Below are 21,043 nucleotides of genomic sequence, written 5' to 3'. Positions count from 1 at the left end.
AGGTGCAACTAATAACATGTGTGTATGTCTCTCTTTCATGCCGATATGGAACCGTCCTTTGTACGGCGAACTTCATAGCACCTATCCTAGTTAATAATCATGCATAAATAAATTTGTCCTAGGTTGACAACTGTAAACTATATTGCACTTATATTTAATGATCTATCGCGTAAGAAGTTACAACGCGGATTGAGTAGGTACGCGATGCCATATTCACCACAAATAGGAAAGAAAATACTATTTCGCAGTCGGGCACCACTCGATAGAGCATCAAAGCCACAGTAACCCTCCAAAACAGAGTCATTTCCTTTATATTGCTGATGTGTCTGGATTTCGAACTTGTCCTCATTTGGTTTAATATGACCGAGTTATACGAATCTAACTAAATTTCAAATAAGTCTGTTCTAATAAAGCAGCACCATCATGGCAACTCTCTGCCTAAGCCTTCACGATAACGCTGTCTCTTAACTTTAACGGTAATGAATCAATGATTGGCGTGATTTTCAACGTATGTCCTTCAGGTATTTCTTGAAGCCACAGAGGCTTAGGGAATTATTTGAACAATAACTCAAATTAGAGAGAAGACAGGAATCATGGGCAAAGTAAAAGGAGCTATGGCATTCGCTTCTGATGGACGATTATTTCTGCAAGGACAGCAGAGGCGTAAGAGTCCCTGGAGCTGGTTCAGAGGTGGACTTCTAATTAAATAGCGAACAACGCAGAGATCTCCGCGCGTCTGCATCTCTACCACGTTTTTCTCCTTCTCATTGTTTCTTGTCCTGGTGCAAGGGTTTTCTTCCTTTGAAGAAATTTACAAAGATCTCCTCTGCTCAGGAGCGAGTCGGAATATTCTGAGGCACTAGCTCTAACCACATATTTTTTTAGGTAAGTTTTAAATAAATTGATGTGTTTTGCTATATATTTATGTCCCATGGTTTCTTTTAACGAGTTCTATTAATTCATCAGATATTCGCCATGGATTCTGAAACATTCTGTATACCGACTTAAAACAGGGAAAAAGAAAATGGTACATCTTTCCAACTGCCCTTGAAATTTTAGATTATTCTGCAAACGATGTCTTGACCTAAATTGGCTCGGTGAGGTCCTGGGAGGTGTCCCTGCCCCTGCAAAATATACTATTTCTTTGTTAATACTTTTTAATGGGACTAGAACAGCTCGAGATAAATCCTTAATACACAACTCTTGAATGGTCGGAAAAATCGGTGAGACGAAAATAGGTTTTTAGCCCGCATTTTACAGCGCTTTTCGGCTTATACTTGCCTTTGAACGGTATGTGCAAACGTCAATTAAATAAGTGATCGGTAATCAACGAAAAAATCTAATAATAATATCTAGAGTTTTTACTCTTTGCTCCTTCGCATAAATAATCTTCTATTCCACGAAACCAATGCTGAGTCATTTACTCGGTTTTATGGAACATCATGGGACAAATTCATTGGTCTCTTTCATCATAGTGCTGCTCTCTCTCTCTCTCTCTCTCTCTCTCTCTCTCTCTCTGAGGAGCTATAAATACATGTTTTTGGGGGAAATTATTTATTTTTCCTGCAACACCTTGTGGGTCGTCACGTTGTCTGGTGATTTTTGCGTCACTTCTCTACTATGTTCTCGCCTAGAGTGCTGTCAACTACTAACTGCTATATGGCAAGCGTACGTAAATCAGCCAATATTATTACTACTGCTGTTACTAACACTGGTATTATTTTTTCGGTTCGTGTATATATTATGGCTATATTATTTTATAGCTGTCAATTTAAACTGCAAAAGAACCTTCAATTTTTTACCTAAGATAAGATATTGTGTAAACATTCACCTTTTATCATGCAAGCGCAAATATGGCTAATTCTTTTTTTTAACAACAATTTGTTTTAGACGATTGTATAAAGCATCGAGGTGGCTTTTGAACGCAAACTTCACTGTAAATCAAACCAGCTTAATGCATTACGATGGGATTTTATTTCGAAGTTAGCAGGTAAACAGGTAATAATGCCGACATATATAGAGAAAATAAAATTTTTAGTATACGCCAATAAAAATACAACTCCGTTTCCACATAAGTATGCGGCTGTAAGATATGCTTCAAGGATTTTGTTGATCGATTAGTAGTGAGGACTTTCCGCACCGAGGAAAACAGCTTGAGCAGCAGTCTATCATGGCGACCATACTTTATATTTCCTTTAAAGACAGCGATCTAGGAAACAAGTACAGGTGTATCTCATTATATTTACAGCGCTTGTCGAAAAATATAGCGCACTAAGCTGAGGGGTTCTATATAGCAATTAAATGTACCCTTAAACCCCTTAGAAAATTGTCTCTCACATTTAAATTCGTTGAAAAAATAACTTAAATAATTCCGGAAACCAATAGGAAGTTCGCGTTAAACAATGCCATGATCGATATCACGTATTCACAGATTGCTGTACTAATTGTCGGTCTAGTTAATCTATTAGGCCTACCTTCAACAGACACAAGTTTATCGCAGCACAATTCCGTCATTTTAGAGAAAGTTATGATAAGTACAACTTGGGACGAGTGAAGTGTTCCTGACTGCATGGCATAATTGACATCTCAGCAGTTATCTGAGGGGCAGCGCTAGCACATGTCAGGGTTGTATTTCCTCAGCCACTAATACTTGTCATAGATGCTAAGATGTTAGGAACAAATTGCCAATAGCATAGTCGAACGTAACGAGCGTGGCCATTATTTTTTTCTTTTAAAGCGGCGTAACCTTGCGTGTTAGTTATCCCAGGCTCAAAAACCGACTCGCTCTATTTTTACTATGCCGATTGGTAGATCTGAACTCGTCACAGAGTGACTGTGACAAAAGAGTTTTGTGCTGGGACAAGTCGGTTGAAACAACTCTCGATGACGATTATACTATACCTCTTGCGCCGGGATGACATCACAGCGGGAAACATCCTGTTTAGCATTCTGTTAACATAATCAATCGCTTATTTTTGTCAAATAAGTAACCAAAAATTCTGAAGAGTCTTGTTCTTTTTGCAATAGAACGAGAGGCGACGACACGTCTTCTTCTTCGTGATATGAGGTGCTATCATCTTCTGCGAACTTTAAATGCCTCGAAACTGTACTAGAAAAGCATAATCACTTTTCAACTATTCTTGAAAACACCTAAGAAAGTTACGCATTTCATATAAAACGCATTGGCTCCAATAGTTATTACGTACGTCGTTTTTACAGTTATTTTTTTGCCTATATAGTATGTTGTACACGGTGCTGATTACAATAGAATGAGCCTCAGTTGTGCCTTCGATTATCTATGATCAGAATGGAAAAACTACTTCGGCTGACAGAGGCAGACCATAGCCTTAGCATTGGTTCTCTGTCGTAGCGCAAGTCAATGATTGAGGTATACGGTAGATTATGCATCCATTAAATCGGTATTAGTCTTTTTTTGTTTCTATGCTATGTTTATATAATATAGAAATAAAAATCAAGGCTCAAAACTGAAAGCTTATATTGCACGAAAGCTATTAAGTTGCGGCCAAATTTTACCAGATGTTACACCTACGCACCGAAAGTTTTTGCTCGAAAAGCCTTTAGAATTAAATAGCGAAAAACGGTTATCTCTTCTAGTTAACACAATATAAAAAATACTTTGGTTTGTTGTCGTTGTTGTTAAATGTTGATTTAAAATTATCTTCAGCTTATTTGCCGTTATTTAAAATGCTAATGTGGATCGCCCTTGATTAATGTCGAGGCAGAGGTACGTGAGCGGTAGACGCCTGTAAAATCTGAATCTTGGAGGAGTAAGTATACCAATGATATTTGTTTAAAAAAAAAGGGCCCTTCTTTCTGAAGAATTGAATTCAGTTTCGGTTCTGAACTTAGCTGTTGACCTTTACAGTGGACACTATCTACATGCAGCAATTAATATCTATTGATAATCGATCGTTGGACAAAGGGCAATCATTCGCCTTTTTCCACTTGAAAGGTCCTAAAAGGGAGGCCAAAATTCACAACGACATTTTAAACCGAATAACTTCCTCTGGGTAAATATTTTCAAAAGACACCGAAACAAACGGTAAACCCTTAAACTTGAATGCTAATGCAACGCTAGTAAAAGGTGCTGTGGCGGCAACAATTAATTTGAAGGTACGAAAAGCAAAACGTATGAATCACAGCGTTCGTGTAAAAACGAGCATTTCTGTCAAAAAAAAACATGACCAACAAAAAATGCAAAGGATATTTAGAAATCATGCAGCAGGTAGACGCTTGGTAAAAGAACTTTTTACTCCTAAATTTTGATGACTAAACACTACACAGGTTTAAGCGGAATTCTTTTTACTTTAAATAGTTAACGGAACTTTAGTTCTTTGTTGCGCTACAACTGAAATAGCTAATTAATAACAAATAAATCATGCAAATTACTATTGCTAAAAAAAAGATACCACTTTTTAAGTAGGTACGGCAATAAATGAAGCTTCACAAGTCATGTGACTGAACGTCTGTGATTCACCTTAGACCACCTCTCTAAAATAATAAGATTTGTTTGTTCTGCGATCAGGAAGACTGCTAGTACCGACGCGTAAGACGTCAACGGTACAGACGTCTTTCTGTATCATCTGTTATGGAAGCCTGCAAGGTTTCTGTAATACCAAACGTATTCGACAGCACAAAAGTGCTAAAGGTTCAATTGTACAATACCCAGGTGGCAACGTGGTTTTTTACCAGATCGCCCGAATTGCAACTGTTACCTTTTTTTTTTACCAACAGCACATTTAAACGTATCAATGGTTTAGAGAGCATATACACTTCAATTTTCTTGGCAAGCTATTTTTGCAGTCAAAAGTATTGCATGTTTAAAACACAGAACGGTTAATTTTTTGAACATTTCTCCTGTGGTAAGCTTTGCTTTGAAGAGACTGGTAGCATCTTCCGTCCGCCAAAGCTGCGCAATTAAATGCTGGATAATGAAAACTCAGCGGTTTAGAAATAGTACCACACGCTTTGATCTTGCAATAGGCACGTTTGAACGTTATGTGTTTCATTTGAACCTTAATTTCTACGCTAGCTAATAGGAAAGGTTCTATTAGGCCTAGATTTCATTATAGAACATTGCACAGTTGAAAGCTATAGCTCAGGCTGTGCTACGGATAATCGATGACTATAAATATAAAAAGTTACGACGTGTGGGCTTACACAAATTGACCATAAACAGAATAACGATATGAAAATTAAGGCAGGCCTTGGTACCGCAAGGAGGTCAGTTCCTTCTAGACGAAGATTGTTTTCAAAATTGTTATGACGTTGTTTTCGGAATCTGAGCAACGGTATAGAGGCTTTTCCTTTCCTTTTTGCCAACTATAATAACAAGATTGAATTCTGCTGAAACGCTTTCAACTATACTTTCACAAATCACAGTATCATTGTAATAACTAGAAAATTAACTGCATATGAAAGGAACCAAAGCTATAGTTGCAGTAGCAGACGACAGTTATATCAGATACGTACGACCGTCAACAATGACGCTTGTAGCGATTGTACGGAACTTCGTTCGTTTTGTTCAGTTTTGAAAGCACAGCATACAAAAAAAGTCTTAATTTAATTATCGTGCCTTACGCATATGTTAAACTTTCTTTCCAAATCCGTTTAATGAATTGAAATCTTCTGACTTCGCTAGCTGTTACCTACAGTACGATATAGAAAATACACGGATGTCCTATTTAAAGACCGGAGTTTTCTTAAATCGACGATTGGTGATCTCTACGCTAAACTAGCGGCCGGTCGCAACGTGCAGAATCCAAAGACGCTAGTTTTCCTACTCAGTACAGCGTTAAAACTATTCTATCAATTTCTTTTATACATACATTCTGCTTGACACGTCTGAATTAATACACTCTAACTCGGTTTCGTTGAGTCGGTATTCAAAAGGGCACGTAAAACCAGTGTGTATGAGCAATCATTTGAAGAAAGACACTGCCAACTCTGACAGCCTGTATACGATTGTAGAATATGAATTATCAAGTAGTTTCAATATATATTCGTATCACATATGAAGAAAAGTTATTGACAGTTGCCGGATTGGTTATGTCCCCGCATATACCTTGCTAACCATTCCATCCAGCCTCGATAGATATATATGTATATATTTTTGTACGTTTATGCGGCCGAGACATATAAAGCTGAAGCGTTGTGGCTCTGACATCTGTTCTGAAATAAAATTTTACCATAATGCTGGCTCAAGCTAGTGTGGCGTTATGTGCGAGTTTGCTTATTTTATGGAAAACACCTCTTATGTGCTAATCGAAAGCCTGTTCCGGTAAGCCGACGAAAACGTCCAACTAACTTGTTTCTTCTTCAGTTAAATCTTAGATCTTAAGGCATAATTGTGTAGTTACATAAGCATGTGTCGCAATATACGTCATTACGTTTCGAAAACATTGCCATTGTAAATTAAAATTTTGCAATGCGTATTTGAGAACTTTGATATGACCTTTTTCCCTAGAGCAGTGCTATAGAACGCACTTAGTAAGTCTAGCAATCATCTGCCGTCTTCTTATATGTAGAATTTTGAGCAATTATGTAAATGAAAATTGAAAATACCTTCACCCAACTCAAAAGTATCCATTTGCAAATCGCTCGACCACTAGAAAGTTAGTATGTCAAACGACTTTAATTGAGATGACATGAATATCCGACGCTCGTTTGTTAACCTGGATGTGTTGGCTTAAAAGTCAAACGTGTCAGCCCTTTATAGGGGATGATTTGAATCAATGTTCATTTATTTACCTCTCTTGGTAGTAGTTACATATATGTGCAGGTCAGTAATACGGTATCTCGATTTTCTAGTTATTATATAGAACTTTACAATGTTACGTTATACGGGAGTCTTGTTTATAAAGTTCATAAAGCTAACTTCGGACGTTTTCCAGATGTCCTAAAGGTGGTATCAGGGGACGACATGATATCTCTTACAATTTCTCTCACAGCTAGACCATCTGAATGTATCGTCGGGCTTATAAAAACCGAATCTTTTGCGAAGTCTATAACGCGACTCACGCACGACAAAGCGAATGACGACATGTGGCCGGTTCGCCCTTATTTACGTGTTATTCTTCATCGCATCCGAAGCAAAGAAACCTTTGTGAATATTTGCTTCTATTTTTTTGTGATTGGTCTTGCGGGTTTTTGTTTTTCGAAGCACAAAGCGACGACGCATGTCAAATAGCACCGGCGAATCAGCTGGAAGATATCCAAGGCAATTTCGGGTGGCTATATGTAATCTTAGTGGTTCCTTGAGGAGAAGTGCTTCAACGCAGTATAATCCTCTAAGGTTCTATTCTGTAAGATACATGTAATGCATATGTTTCGATCAGAGCTATCTTGTGGTCGAACAAGCTGAAACTGGTTGCAAGAGACAAACGATTTGATGGCCTATGCGATCAGTACCACCTTTCTGCATCTTCTGCTGACGTGCGCAATGAAATTTCTGCCTTTATTAAAGAAAAACAACTCCAACTCGGAAATGCGATAACACAGGCGAGAGGCGCCTTGGCGAGGTACAGGATGCTAGGGGCCCTTATTTTGCCTCCTCCTTCAAACTTTATCGTCTTCGTCGGTCAGATTTACGGCCAGTGTCAAGTTTATTACTGCCATGAGGACTCATGCTGTAGCTGGCTGCATTCGACTGCTGTTCGACTTGTATACCATTAAGTCGTCCACATATAAAGCGACTTCGACTGCCTTCCTCGACCTTCTTATTTGATCAAATAGGCTCTTCAGGGAGATGAGGAAGAAGAACTCTGACCCAGGCCGGTTGCCTGCGTGCAAAGCAGGAGCTCGGCCACTCCGTCATCGATCATACTCTCGTATAGAATCGCAGCGAGAAGCTTGAATCAGATCCATAAGATCGCAGCCACTTCGTTCAGGGTAAGTATAATCTTGTCTTAAGCGCCCAGTCGAAGACTATCTAAAGCTTAACAAACACATCCTACATCGGATTACACGGCGACGTCAGTGCTTTCTTGGCGTCCGCCATTAGGATTCTGTGTGTCGTTTCTATGAAGTGATGTCTCCAAAACTCATGTTGTTCCACTAAAATTGCGTTTACACTTTCTAAATAGCCGTCCAGTCTTTTAGTCAGTAACCCGGAGAGCGGCACGCTTTTTTTCCATCTTTCCCTGCCATGATGACGACGCGATTGCATCGCCTTTTCTTTTAGGAATCACTAGCAAAATAGCGTCTCTGGACTGGGCTAGAAGTGTACCAGTAGGTAAACAATTGTTAAATAACTGGTAGCTTACTTGTACACTGGTTGCATAACTGTTACCGCCTAGCTAATGCTAAATTATTGCGTATTTTAAATAGTTGCTACAGATCATATCTTGGCCGACAGTTTTCCTGTTGCGTGGGTTGCCAAGACCTTATATTTATCCTTGCACTTGAAATTTTGTTAAAAGATATCGTATCACACTGAAATCATTTCTTCCCACACTGAAAAAGGACAACGCGCAGGTTTTTTTTTGCCTTGACACAATTATCTCCGAGATTTATGATGATTAAGGAGTTAATCGGGCAAGCCGCCGAGCCGCCGTGATGTATTAGCCACATGGATGGTTCTACATCGGTGGCCAAACGAATTTTTAGCCGTTTAAGGCATTGCTGCCTTTGTAACACATACGTTTTCGACAAGTCTTCTTAAAACGGAGGCTGAAGGGTGGAATTCGGATTGTACTTCAGCCTTAAGCCTAAAGGCCATCTGAGCCCTCCAAGCAAGACTCTAAATATAGCTGAACCATGGCTTTCGCTTCAGAGGGAACGGCGGTATTGTAGATTGGAGAATTTTAACCAGATACTGCATATAAGTTACGGCATTGACCACATTTGCTACAGAGAGACGTTCGTGGATGTGTTCCGAGAGTTTGTCTACATCTAAGCATCGCGATAGAGCTTGGCGTCTGAAGGTTCATGCAGGTTCTACTTCGACAATGAGGTCTATTGCTATCGGTGTAGAAGCATAAATGCTTTTACCTTCTAATAGTGAGTTATTCTTACTCTAAAACTCGTACCCTATCCCTGTTTACCTTCTAATAGTGAATTATTCTTACTCTAACACTCGTACCCTATCCCTGTTTACGTTCGTCGCAAACATATCACTAATTAAGCTTCCTACATTTCCTAGGAAAGTTGATTTCAGGTATGAAATTGACCACCTAACAACTATAGTCTGCGAGCGCCTCTCCATAAGCCGTAGTACGTCTCGAGTTTGGCTGGTCGAGGCGTGCGTTGAAGTTGCCGGCAATGATTACGGAAGAGACAGAATGAGAGGACAGTGCTTCCACTCCACCGATGAGTTTCTCCAGGATGTACATTGATTCCGAACCAGCCGGCCGAACATAGACCGCTACGAAGCTTCGTTACTGGCCACGTAAAGTTATGACACGATTCTCCACTAGGCAGACTATAAAACACAGAGATGCCAAGGCAGTGCGTAGTAATAACAGAATAGACGCACAGTAAGGCAACAGAGCTAGTTGTCCAGGGCTTCCAAGGAGAAAAGCACCAGAGTTGTAGCCTTCTCATAAATCGACTATGCAGTTGTTAGCATCTCCTCAACATTTAGCTTCGCTAAGCCTTGCAGTCGTCCTCATGAGCAGCTGCAGTGCTTTAGGCTGTTTTATACTAAAGCCGGCCCTGCAATCGTTAGTGTTCTCAAAACCTGTTTCGCACGTGTCCTCCATCATTGGGGCGGTGGCCGTACTCTAACTGTTTGGCATAACGCTGCCTTTCCCTTCGCTGTGGCCCTTCAACGGTGGCTTAGTAGAAACTAATTTGCAAACCTCAAGTGAATGATCTTTTTCCCATATGTATATTAAAATACTCTGAAATTTTGTTGCCTTATTACTGTTTACTACGCCGCGTTTGCTGTCACATGTTACGACATAAACCGATCACATGTGTATTACGTATGTGAATTTTTATGAAACATTTTTTCAGCTAAAACGGCTTACCATGTGTTTTCGCTCAACGTTGCTCAATACTGAATTTTAAAACTTATTGCCGTATTATTTTTATTTATCGAACAAGCAGTGGCCGTCGTATCGAAAGAAACAAGCTTATACTATTAAAAAAAAGTATAAAATAGATTTTTATTCAGAATTACGTTGTGCTATAGAACCAGCCAGAATAGTTTTGACCATCTGTGTCAGAATGAAGTCGGCTGATTCTGGATATAAGATAAACTAAATTGAAAATAAATAGTTAATAAAACTTAAGTTAATAAATATGATGATAACAGTTTTGCGTTCGGCATCATTAAATAGTCGATTGGTTACTTTGTCCCAATACTCTTGGTACATTTTATTTTCATTAATATTATCTTAATTACTAATGTACTAATATACTAATGTTACATTTAAAAAAATGTATTTCAGCCGATTGATAGTAATACATGTAGAAACAACTGTATATATTGTCGAACAATGTTACATTTTCGTATACGAATTCATAAAGTGTGTTTGGATACCATGGAATATATGGTCGAGAAATAAAAACAGATAAGTAACATGTCCCAAGCATGAGACTTACTAGCATGTCTAAGAAAATCTAAAAGTGTGGTTTGTTGAAAAGGTCCACGTTGGTTCTACAATCGGAATAACAAATAACATTCTTTTTTTTTTTAGAAAACATACGAAAATTTAGGATCTATGTTAACTTCGGCTATCATAGAAAAGATGACTTGTTTACATAAAGAATAGATAAATTGTAATAATAATAGGTATATATTTTAATTAAACTGGAAAGATTTCTGTTTTGTATTTTGTTGTAAAGGAAAAAAAACCGTAATTCTGGCTTTTAAAACAAAAGCCCAGGTTTGTGTAGACAGATATGTACTTCTCGTGAGCATTGTCTCTTTGTGCCTAAAACTACATTTTAGCCATTCTGTCTTTTTAAAGATTCGTAACTTTTTCGGAGGCAGACAGGTGAAAAGGAAATTTCCTTTTTCGAACCATCAACATAAATGTGTTCTATTATTATCGTCGTTTTTATTAATAAATCAGCCATTGTATTACACCTTATGAACTACACATTTTCGCTTGTGAGGTTGTTTTAGGACAACTAAAATTGGCCTACAAGCTATTGCTAATATCGTATTGTGAAATGGCGCTCTAGTACTGGGTTAGAACATACATCAGAAATCCTCTGACTTTTGTACATTTCGGGGAGTTTTGCTATGCATTGAGGCAGCTGAGGAGCATGAGATCCCAGATTCAAGCCTCATGGGATTTACTCAAATTATTTACGTTTTCTTATACCTGCCCATCGTGCAATCACGTTGACCAATGTAAATATGATTACACCTTTTATCTATAATTGATAGTATTTATAGTTGTCCCTTCTATGCCATTGGCAGAGCTACTAATGGGAGCTTTGGGAGCTTTCAGCCCGATACAAAAATATTCTGTTACTGAAGCCAGGTGTTTCGCCTCCTTGTCAATCCTATATCAATCATTAACGGTTTTATACAACTAAGTATAATGCCCTAGGCCTAAAACAACGAGAAAAGTATAATTATCATAAAATTATACAACAGAACCCCGACGAAACGGAATAATCTACTACAATAAGGGCCTTTGCCAAATGCCATGAGCTCGCCCATGGCATTTACCAAATGTTTTTATGACTACACGCGGCATCTATAAGGGGTATGCTTTCCTTTCAAAGCGCACTAATATTCACACTAGAATCCGTTTGATAAATATCTCAACCTAAACTGTCCCTTAGTAGAGTAACTTATTTGTGTTCAATTTCTCTTGGCTGTCACTAAAATAGTTTTTGCATAAAAATAAATGTGTCAATAATTCTCTGAAATACGAAAAAATTGCCAAAAAAGGATACGTCAAATATTGTTTACTGTGCGTCTCTTTTAGATTTAGAGTTTATTTACCCTTTTTATGACCCCTATTATTACCAGGATCGATCGCTGGTACTGATCCACCCTTTAATGTATTCTGTCACTACAAATATATGTCAGTTACTCTGTAGTTTCTCGCAACGTCAACTTTCGTATTAATTGACAGGTAACACGCCCTGAGGCTCTAGGCTTTATCTCTAAAGTTAGGTCGTTTTCTAGGTTCGTTTTCCGAGCCGGACAACATCCTGAGTAAGCTTCGCTGTGTGTTTCACCAAGTGAATTGATTACGCTTAACTGCGTCGCAATCTTTACATTCAGAGAGAGCTTGCGAATCTAAGACATCTATCTCGCGACTTGATTTAAAAAAGGGCTATCAAAATTTATATGAGTTAACAGTGCCATCGACGTTTATCGTAATATATATGTAATATTGCATTTATAACGTATTAAAGAAGCAACTGGGCATACATCAAGTTATAACTCTTACAAAAAAAAAAAAAAAGTTATAATCTTCGAAAAACAACCAGAAAATATTAGACGGTTTACCACGTAATGACATTTATTATTTCACGGTAGTTAATTTACCCACCTAAGCCGCCACCCTGAAACCATTCCGTTAGCCCATTCCGATTTCCACGAATTCGATTTGAAGCCAACAGTCCCAAGGGTATTTATTAAAAGTTCACTCAAAGCCTGTAGAGCACTTCAATTCAACTGATAACGAAAGCTTTCGACTGGTGGCAAAGATCATCGGCTTGACTAAAATTTCTGTTTTTTGCAAAAAAAAAAATTCACCAAAACTTACATAAGGTCAATTACAATTTTTTCGATGTCATGTATTAGGGATTCTGAACAAAAAATCCCAAAAAGAAGTATTTAAAAAACGCGATTTTGTAGTCCGACAGCCACGACCGGCAAAAGATAGGTTTGCTTTAAGCTGAAGCTAGCCAAATGTAAACTCTAGTCAGATCACAACGTAGATTCCATTACCTCATTGTAGCTATCTCGTTATAGTGATTCTATTTTCCTGATTCAGCCAATCCATTAGTCATATTTATAGCATTGCAGTCACCCTGCCGCACATACCTCGTTCTCCCCTTGAGATAATCCAATCTATTTTGCTTTCATGCTGCACTTATCCCATCAGCCTGTTCTACATTCTGTTGCTATTATTTCTATCTCAATAAATGCTACCACCGTATTTAACCGACGAACATGCGCTATGTATCACAAGACGCTTGAGATGCTTGAAAAAATTAATCAAACTAGCACTACGTTTTTTTTTATCGGAGAAGGAAGTTGTCCAACGAAAAACAGTATCTGCATACTTGAAAAAAATGAGCCGAGATAACTCGTATTTCGCAAATCATGAATCCTTCGCCGTGGATTGTGGACGCGCCAGAAAACCGTGTATCTTATGAAGTGAACGATGCCCTCCCGCTCGATACGGCTAGTCGATGTTCGTTTCCTGTTAAAGACTCGAGTCGGAAGCGGAAACATACTTGTTGAACGTCAACCATCAAACAATTATGGTGAACCGGTAACTCGTGGTTCGGTAAGTGCTCGGACAAGCCATGGGGGCTCGTATAATTACTGTGAGGTTGTCCGCTCTTCCCTTTAAAGGTGGCAATTTTCAGCCAGTACCGTACTGGCATTGAAACGGGGGCGAGTAAGCGTTTTCAATGTCGCGACCCTGTTGCGGCTGTCTGCAGTATAGATCTGTCGGGATCTGCGAAAACGGCGCGAATTAGAAGGCGAATGCGACACGTTCAAGGGGCTTAAATACACTAGAATCTTCACGTTGCACAATGTTTGGGCATACGGATACAGTACATCGCTTCAAGTACGCTTGTCAGCGACTAGGAAGTCTTATATCCGCTAATTGCTGTGAATGCACGCAACGCTATAGGCGAGGAAACGAGATTTGCCCCTTAGGAGAAAAGATACGTGTCGTATGGGTGAAAAAAGTGAAATTATACACGGGCTAATATATATAGCTAGGGCTATATAAGATACGGGCGAATAATTCTGGTGATATCTGTGACGATGTTGCCACGTTGTTCTCAAACGTACGAAGTTGAAAACAAGATATTACCGTAGCTTCACGACCATTCAAGTAACATTATATTATATTCATAAGAAAAGCAAAACTTTTTGCTCTAGGGGCAAAAGTATGAGCTCTATCTTCCGCACTGCTCTTTCCTAGACAAAACCATACCGACTGTGGAAAATCAGTTGAACTCGTCAGACAAAGTCCGTTACCCGAAATGCAGTAGATATATAAACAAGCTGCAAAGAGACCGGCCGCCTGTACCAGACGTGTCATTCTATAGACGCTTACATATTTGTCATAACATATTATAAGCAGTTGTCTTCAGTACACTGATTCTGAGCCCGTTGGGCTTCGAATTTTTCACTGCACGACCTCGACAACGACCGTTTCAATGTTTCGTATGTCCACATTGGAACGCGGCAAGAAGATCTTCCGCTCTGCTTTTGACATTAAATGGGCTTTATCACTCTGGTGACACGTCGCAAAGTTTTCACGGCTTGGATAGAGTATCTCCACAAACTTGTTCCGCTTTTTATATGAAGATTACAGACTTGATGACGGGAAATATGATAGGTGCAGCTAGCATCGCCTCTACGAAGCGCACCTAGTATAACATAACAACAGCTTGATGAGCTCTGTTTACGCCCCCTAGCCGATATGATTTCCATTTGGCCGTGTACCTGACGCGTGGCAACGATTACTTGTACCATTGCAGTATTGCATCTTACAATATTTTAGAGAGACATATAATATGCATGTGATTGTTTTGTCGATCGTGCCTTTCAATGCCGCGATTGCCTGTACCAACCAGCTGAGTCTTTGTAAACACTGGTACAAGATAAAACAAGCTACATAGTATGGCACATTGGACGAAAAAAATAGACATAAACACTCTGGGTGGGTGTAGCGTGGGATTCTTCTACTGGTATCGTCGGCAAGGCAAAGGGTCCCACAGCACAGAATGCAATCGGAATTTTATTGGGATAAAGATTAATAAAAATGAGTCAAAATAGAGGGGCGCTCAAACTACAGTCAACTAATTTACATGAGATTTAGCAGACTAGAACTAATAAATATTAGCTAGCCTTTTTATTAGCTAGCGACATAATGTCCTCTGGAGCCATGACTGTAGAAAACATTTTCATTCTCTACTCATGTTAAGGGTACTGGAAAATTTGTTGACACTTTAGAATGAGCTAGCGAGAAAGTTCTCAATATCTAGATGCAAATGCAGGGTCTTCAGATAGATATTGATTACAATAGTCAAAGATCATTGTCATCATGATCGTTCAAATTCGAACACACTAACATTATAGTAAGCTGCTTTTCGAAGAGTAACTTTTCTCCTCTATTCGTATATAACTATTTCGGATCGACTAAGCTTGGCGGAAACAATACGTCGTTAGTCGGCCGAAACCACCATCAGCTCAAAATATGATAGCCACAAGTACAACATGGAGGAGTCTCTGTTAAAACGAATAAAGCGTTACAAAAAGTTTAGTCACGCGCTTTCTGCAACGTCGGTGATAAGAATAACTTGATCATACGCATATCTGCTCCTACGAAAAGACTGAACATAGACAGTAGCGCTTGGAGTAACTATCGATGAAAGTTGTCAAAAAACAAATGCTATAAGGCTATGACAAGCGGTGTTTTGTCACTTTTTGTCAGAATGTTTTCGTATTTTTAAGCTTCCTGCCTCAGATACCTACTACATTTTCGGTTTGTTGAACAGTAAATCCAAGGTTTTTCAAAGTGTTGGATTATTTTGTATGCTGTATTATATGCATAATATAGATATGCGGTCCGTGGCGTCACAGGTGGTGCTCTGACGTCAACTATCTACGGAAACTATTTAACGTAACGAACAAAGATAACGAATAATTGTTGCCTTTTCTTAGGTAGTTTCACTCTTGGCTCCGTTTCGACTATTCTCTATAGCTAGAACAACCACGTAGGTCTGCTGACCCTAAGAACTTCCTCAGTTTCCATACACAACGCCGCATCAGTGGATTGGATCGCTGCGATTATGGTAAAAACTATGATACAACGATTGGGTCAAAATAGGCAAAAAAAAAAAAGACGAGGTCTGACCACAGCCTTTCCGTAGCTCACACAGTTTGTCGAGCAACTAGTATATGTTTGACTAACGCATGTATTACTAGAGTGGCAACCTAAAAAAAAAAAGCGTGCACACCACATTTTTAAAAGTGTGTTCACAGACACTGAAGGGGGCAGTACAACAGTATGAAAAGCTCATACGAATTCTGTCAAATGAGCATTGAAAAGAACTCCCACAGGAGACTGTCGAAATAATATCTATTGTTCTCTAGCCAGATGCTTTTAAAATTACATATCTCAGGTAATGTAAACTGCGACGATCGGCGTTGCAGGCTAAAGTTTGGCAATAGTAGATATGCTAAAAGGACCGGAAACATTTTCCAGGCTTAAGGTAGAGCGTTTTAGGGATGAGCAAAATGTCTGCGAAAAATTGCCCTGTTTTGAAATTTGTTACGATGGCAAATGATGCAATTGATATTCAGGCTCAGAAAAACTTAGGCCAAGATACATTACCGGAAGAAACGGTTCAAGGAAGGTTATGTTGCCTCCTTGCTAAAAATTTAGATGAGGAAGATGCTTCTCATAGTGGTAAACTAGTTACTGAAAAAGTTAATGAAATTATAACGGAAGTCAAGCAAGCCTAACTCGTGGATAACTATAATATCGTCAGAGAACTAAACATCCACTACCAAATAGTTTTTAAAGAAAGCCGACTACAAAAAGAAGTTTGATGTTCAGGTGCCACGCAACAAACAGACACAAAATAATATATTCGACAATTTTTCCGTCCATAAAAGAAACATACCAAGATCGAATCATTACTACAACGGTCGATTACGGGTGACGAGAAGTGGAGCTCCGTTGTGTGGCCGTTATACATAAGTGGAACAAAACAATAACATGTGTTCAGCAAAATATGACGAAGTCCGGACTGACGCGGAAGAAGGTGGTGTTATGGAGTCGTAGACCAATGACGGATTATCAGTTGCTCCTGTCAGGACAAACGACTGGTCTCTGCTGTGAGCAATTGGCATAATTGCAACAAGCTGTCGAAAAAAATCAGCTGGAAGTAATGAACGGAAACGATGTTATGACAATGTCTGACCACGTACATCTTTGGCAGACACTAAGATAACTTTTATGCGAAGCTTTAACACACGCTGTGTAGCGCGGAATTTGCACCATACGGCTATCTCTACCTGTTTAGGTTTCTGCAGAACTCCCTCAATGGTGTTAATATAATTTTACCGGAAAGATGTAAAAATCGTTTGTCACGTTTTTTCGCATTAACCACAAAAGTTTGACAATGTTAAAAATCTAGTATTATTAGAAAAAAAAAACGGCAGAAGATTAGTAAATCAAAATAGCGCATATTTACTAGTTTCATTTATGACTTATGTTATTATTGTCTCAATATAGGCTTAAAATGGTTCATACTTTTCAACAGGTATGTCATATATGACGCTCTGCTAGCAGCTCGGTTGGCAAGGAAAGAGATAATATAATGCGAGGTGCATTGAGTCCTTGGTTCGAATACGCCAGCGGGTCCAGGTACAGACAAAAACAGCACAAAAAGACAGGGTCGCCTTTGTCCGTATGATAATAATCCAATGGTGTGCTCGTTTATCAAAAGCGCATCTTCTTAAAAGTAACGAAAAATACCAAATCTTTGGTATTTTTTTTCGATTTTTTTGTCGAAAGGTATTTAAATGTTTATAACATTAATTCAATTAATTTTGATAACATTAATCACTTCAAAAAATACGCGTCGACCCAATCTATCAGAGTTTAACTGAAAGACTCCTTTCTGGCATATTGTCGTCTAAGTTGTGGTGGTATTTTTTTTAAATAATCCTGTTTTATCGTGCCAATAATTGTGGGAAGTAGCGTTCGTAATTGCGGAGGTAGTTTTCGACGACTTCAGTGTTACGTAGCAATGCCAAAAGTAAATTGTTGCCCAATATGTTTGGCTTGCTTAATGTTTTTTAATGAATTAACCTATTGGATTTGACAAAAAGGTTTGTAAATTTCATGATCTAGCCAGAAATCGAGTCGCTGTGTATCCAAGATATGGCAATACAGTTATTAAGCTAAACCTAGTAGTTTTGTAGTGGTTTTACTTCGCGGTGGTCTTTGTGTTATAACTAATTTTTGCTGAAATTGTCGACCTAGTAATATTTTCTCTAGCAACTTTTTATCGTTTTCTAATAGCAGGCTTTGCAGCCGAAGAAAGCCGTGTCGCCAGTGTCTTCAATGCCTCGATTCTGGATTTCGTTACTATTTCCTTACTGTATCTTAATCATTCGAACATTTCCTTTTGGCAGCTTTAGCTTCTTCACGATGTCTTTTGTCGCTGAAATCATTTCACCAACTACACTCATGGCACCTATGAAGATTACAACAGAGCCGCATAATCATCGATGCCGTCGTTCCGGCAATCCGTCCGGAAGACTTTTGTTTTGTCTTCTAGTGAAATTTAAATATAAGGATGTCTCCATTTTTATTGATAACACCTGAATAGTTTGTTCAGTGACCGTAGTCTGAGGATAGTGATAGGAATAGTGCATAACGTTATAGACGTACAAGCGACTATCTGAAGTGTAATCGTTCTATACTTAGGAAAGATCATGGACGAAAATGATTTCCTGTCCGTCTCTTGCTGATGAGATTCTTCTATTATGTTGGAAGATCATAAACTGACCAATTCATAGCCAATGCTCACTGTTTATCTTGTCTAATACTTTTAAACAGGAAGCTATAAGGTATTCGTTCGACAAAGATAACGATTAGACGCGATGGCCGATCTGCCATAAGGAGGGAATCACATGAAGCATGCATATGGCAAAAATTTTCTCTCCTTAGGCTAGTCACAATGCCTTGGAATTTGCGGTAGCTTAGCAATTTCGCTGGACGCGGTACAAGGGATGTCTAGACTTGCAGCGGTCTTGTAACGTAATTTTCTAACGTTCATTGATGCCATAACTGTACTAGTCGCTTTCAAAGCATTAAAAGCGTGAATTAGCTTTTTTTTTTTACGTAAATCGTGTGACACCTTTTCTAAGATACTTAGTGTTCCTCGTGCATATTTCCAGCGATATGAATGTGTCCCTGATGGTTTTCTGCCAATTACAGGTTACGTTGAATACCTTATGGACATCTTCGTAGAACGGGATATAATTTTTGTGTGGGTCGATTATGAGGTAGGGACGGCTGGTTTCCTTCATGAACTGATGCATGGACGAAGCCTTAATACATGTGTTACGTTATTTTTCCTCGCCTAGCTAGTCAAATAGTTTGGCAATTTGAAGGTACCAAGACTAACGCTCGCTTCCAGTTTTAAAAGCAGGCTAAAAGCATTATAATTCACTGTGAAAAATCGAATAAGAGTAGTCAGTGTACATGGAGTTTCCGCACTTCCGTACATGGTTTTCAGTATTGCCGGTACTCTTGTCCATTAATGCGTATAGAACTTAGCTAACTTGGACAGAATTTAATTTTGGGTGTTCGCCCAATAATAAAATGTATAAAGAAATTCACCCAGTGAAAATGTTCGGCAATAGGACGATGTAATATTTTTGAATTTTGTAAAAAGGTAAGCTCATTATTGCCCGATATTGTTCAGGCTCTGTACTAGATTAGAACGTGAGCAATGTTATTACTTAGTAACAAGCTAATTTATGTAATCGCCGTCACTCTCCATAACCTTCTCTCGCCTGCCAACCAGTTCATTTACTTCCCTTAACCTGAAATTTTCACGTTGAAAAATTGATACAACGAGGTTTTTAGACCCTTTTTGCTCCGAACTTATTGTTACTAATTTCACTTTCTGGTGGTCCGCAAGAATGATTATCCGTTAACGCGAGCTTTGAAAAATATGGGGAGGCTAAAAGAGCCTTCTTGCAGGATGGCCTTCACAATCTTTACCAGGTGCGGTCTGGCATCGTCGAGAGATGGCCTTGCTCCGTTTATGGGGTCTTTTTCGTTAAATGTTTGCCTCGTTTACTAGATGCATTGCTGCAGATTCCTGGTGACCATTTTATACTGCTCCGTGCATAAGGTTTCCCAACAACTTTTTTTAGTTTTCTTAAAGATTATGTTACGGACCGAAGAAAGAGGATCAATTAGTTTAATTAATCTGTAGTCACTTGTCGATTTGTTCACTTGTCTTGGTGGGCAGTTGTAGCTGACGGAACCTTCGGCTTGACATGAGCTTCCCATTGTAATCTTAAGCGAGACTTGTGCACATATCGCTGGTAGCGGTAGTTTAATTGATTCAACCATTTCAGTTTCAGTGAGGGAAAGGGTGGGCTTGCGCAGTGGTAAAATGCACGTTTTGCTACCGCATAAAGCCTTGTTTAGTTGTGATGCGTAGATGCACGTAGAATTTTACGCGCTGAAATCTAGAATGTTTAAAGTTTTTATATACGAACGAGTCAGGAAACACTTTGGACATCGTTAAGTCTTGACAACACTTGTTTACCAGTAAAAGCGCATCCTCTACCTAACCTCATGACTTTGTAAGGTGGATCAGCGCTCTTAAATAAAAGTAGATACATATTAAACCCTTTTGCAAACAACGCGGCTTTATATAACATGTAACGAATATCAAAGGAAAAGCGATCGATCGATGCAATATCAGCTCAAACTCTTGTGTTAGAAAGCTGAGAGGCTTTTGCATGTCTGCTGTCGATTTTGAAGATTTGTTACAAAGCCATACTTGTTGCGTTGTGCAAGTCGGCAATAAAAAGTTAAATATATATTATCTGTATTTATTTTATTTATTTATATTTAAAAATAAAAGCGAATCAGTAAACCCACACGCGTCAAGCCCGCGTCTAAATAACATATGTCCTTTTTAAACCTTCACGACTACACACGCTCAGTGGTACCTACGCTTTTTCGAAACGATATTAGAAAGGAGTAAACATGTTTCAATTGAAAATCATTCATTTTTAATAAGCAAAGTATGCTTTAGCCCTCTAATACAATGCAGGTATTATTTGGTTCTCCTAGACGTTTTAAGGATTTATGTG

At 38.7% G+C, this 21,043-nt stretch overlaps 1 long non-coding RNA gene across 4 annotated transcripts; it reads left to right on the top strand.

Annotated features, from left to right (window-relative positions):
• Nucleotides 1-1,554: 1,554 nt before the first annotated feature.
• LOC147758450 (uncharacterized) lies at nucleotides 1,555-10,270 on the top strand. 4 transcript variants are annotated; one of them, XR_015326271.1, is made up of 4 exons: nucleotides 1,555-1,668; nucleotides 1,891-1,990; nucleotides 7,487-9,021; nucleotides 9,164-10,270. It is a non-coding gene; the product is annotated as an uncharacterized LOC147758450 (long non-coding RNA). The 4 variants fall into 4 exon arrangements; XR_015326263.1 differs by having other exon boundaries at nucleotides 1,891-1,998; XR_015326268.1 differs by lacking the exon at nucleotides 1,891-1,990 and having other exon boundaries at nucleotides 1,561-1,668; nucleotides 7,487-7,911; nucleotides 8,875-9,021.
• The last annotated feature ends 10,773 nt before the right edge of the window (nucleotides 10,271-21,043 follow it).

Source organism: Varroa destructor, unplaced genomic scaffold (genome assembly GCF_002443255.2).
Source record: "Varroa destructor unplaced genomic scaffold, Vdes_3.0 BEIS01000001.1, whole genome shotgun sequence".
Lineage (NCBI taxonomy): Eukaryota > Metazoa > Arthropoda > Arachnida > Mesostigmata > Varroidae > Varroa > Varroa destructor.
Note: the sequence above shows the minus strand (reverse complement) of the source record. Positions and strands in the feature narration are given on the sequence as shown.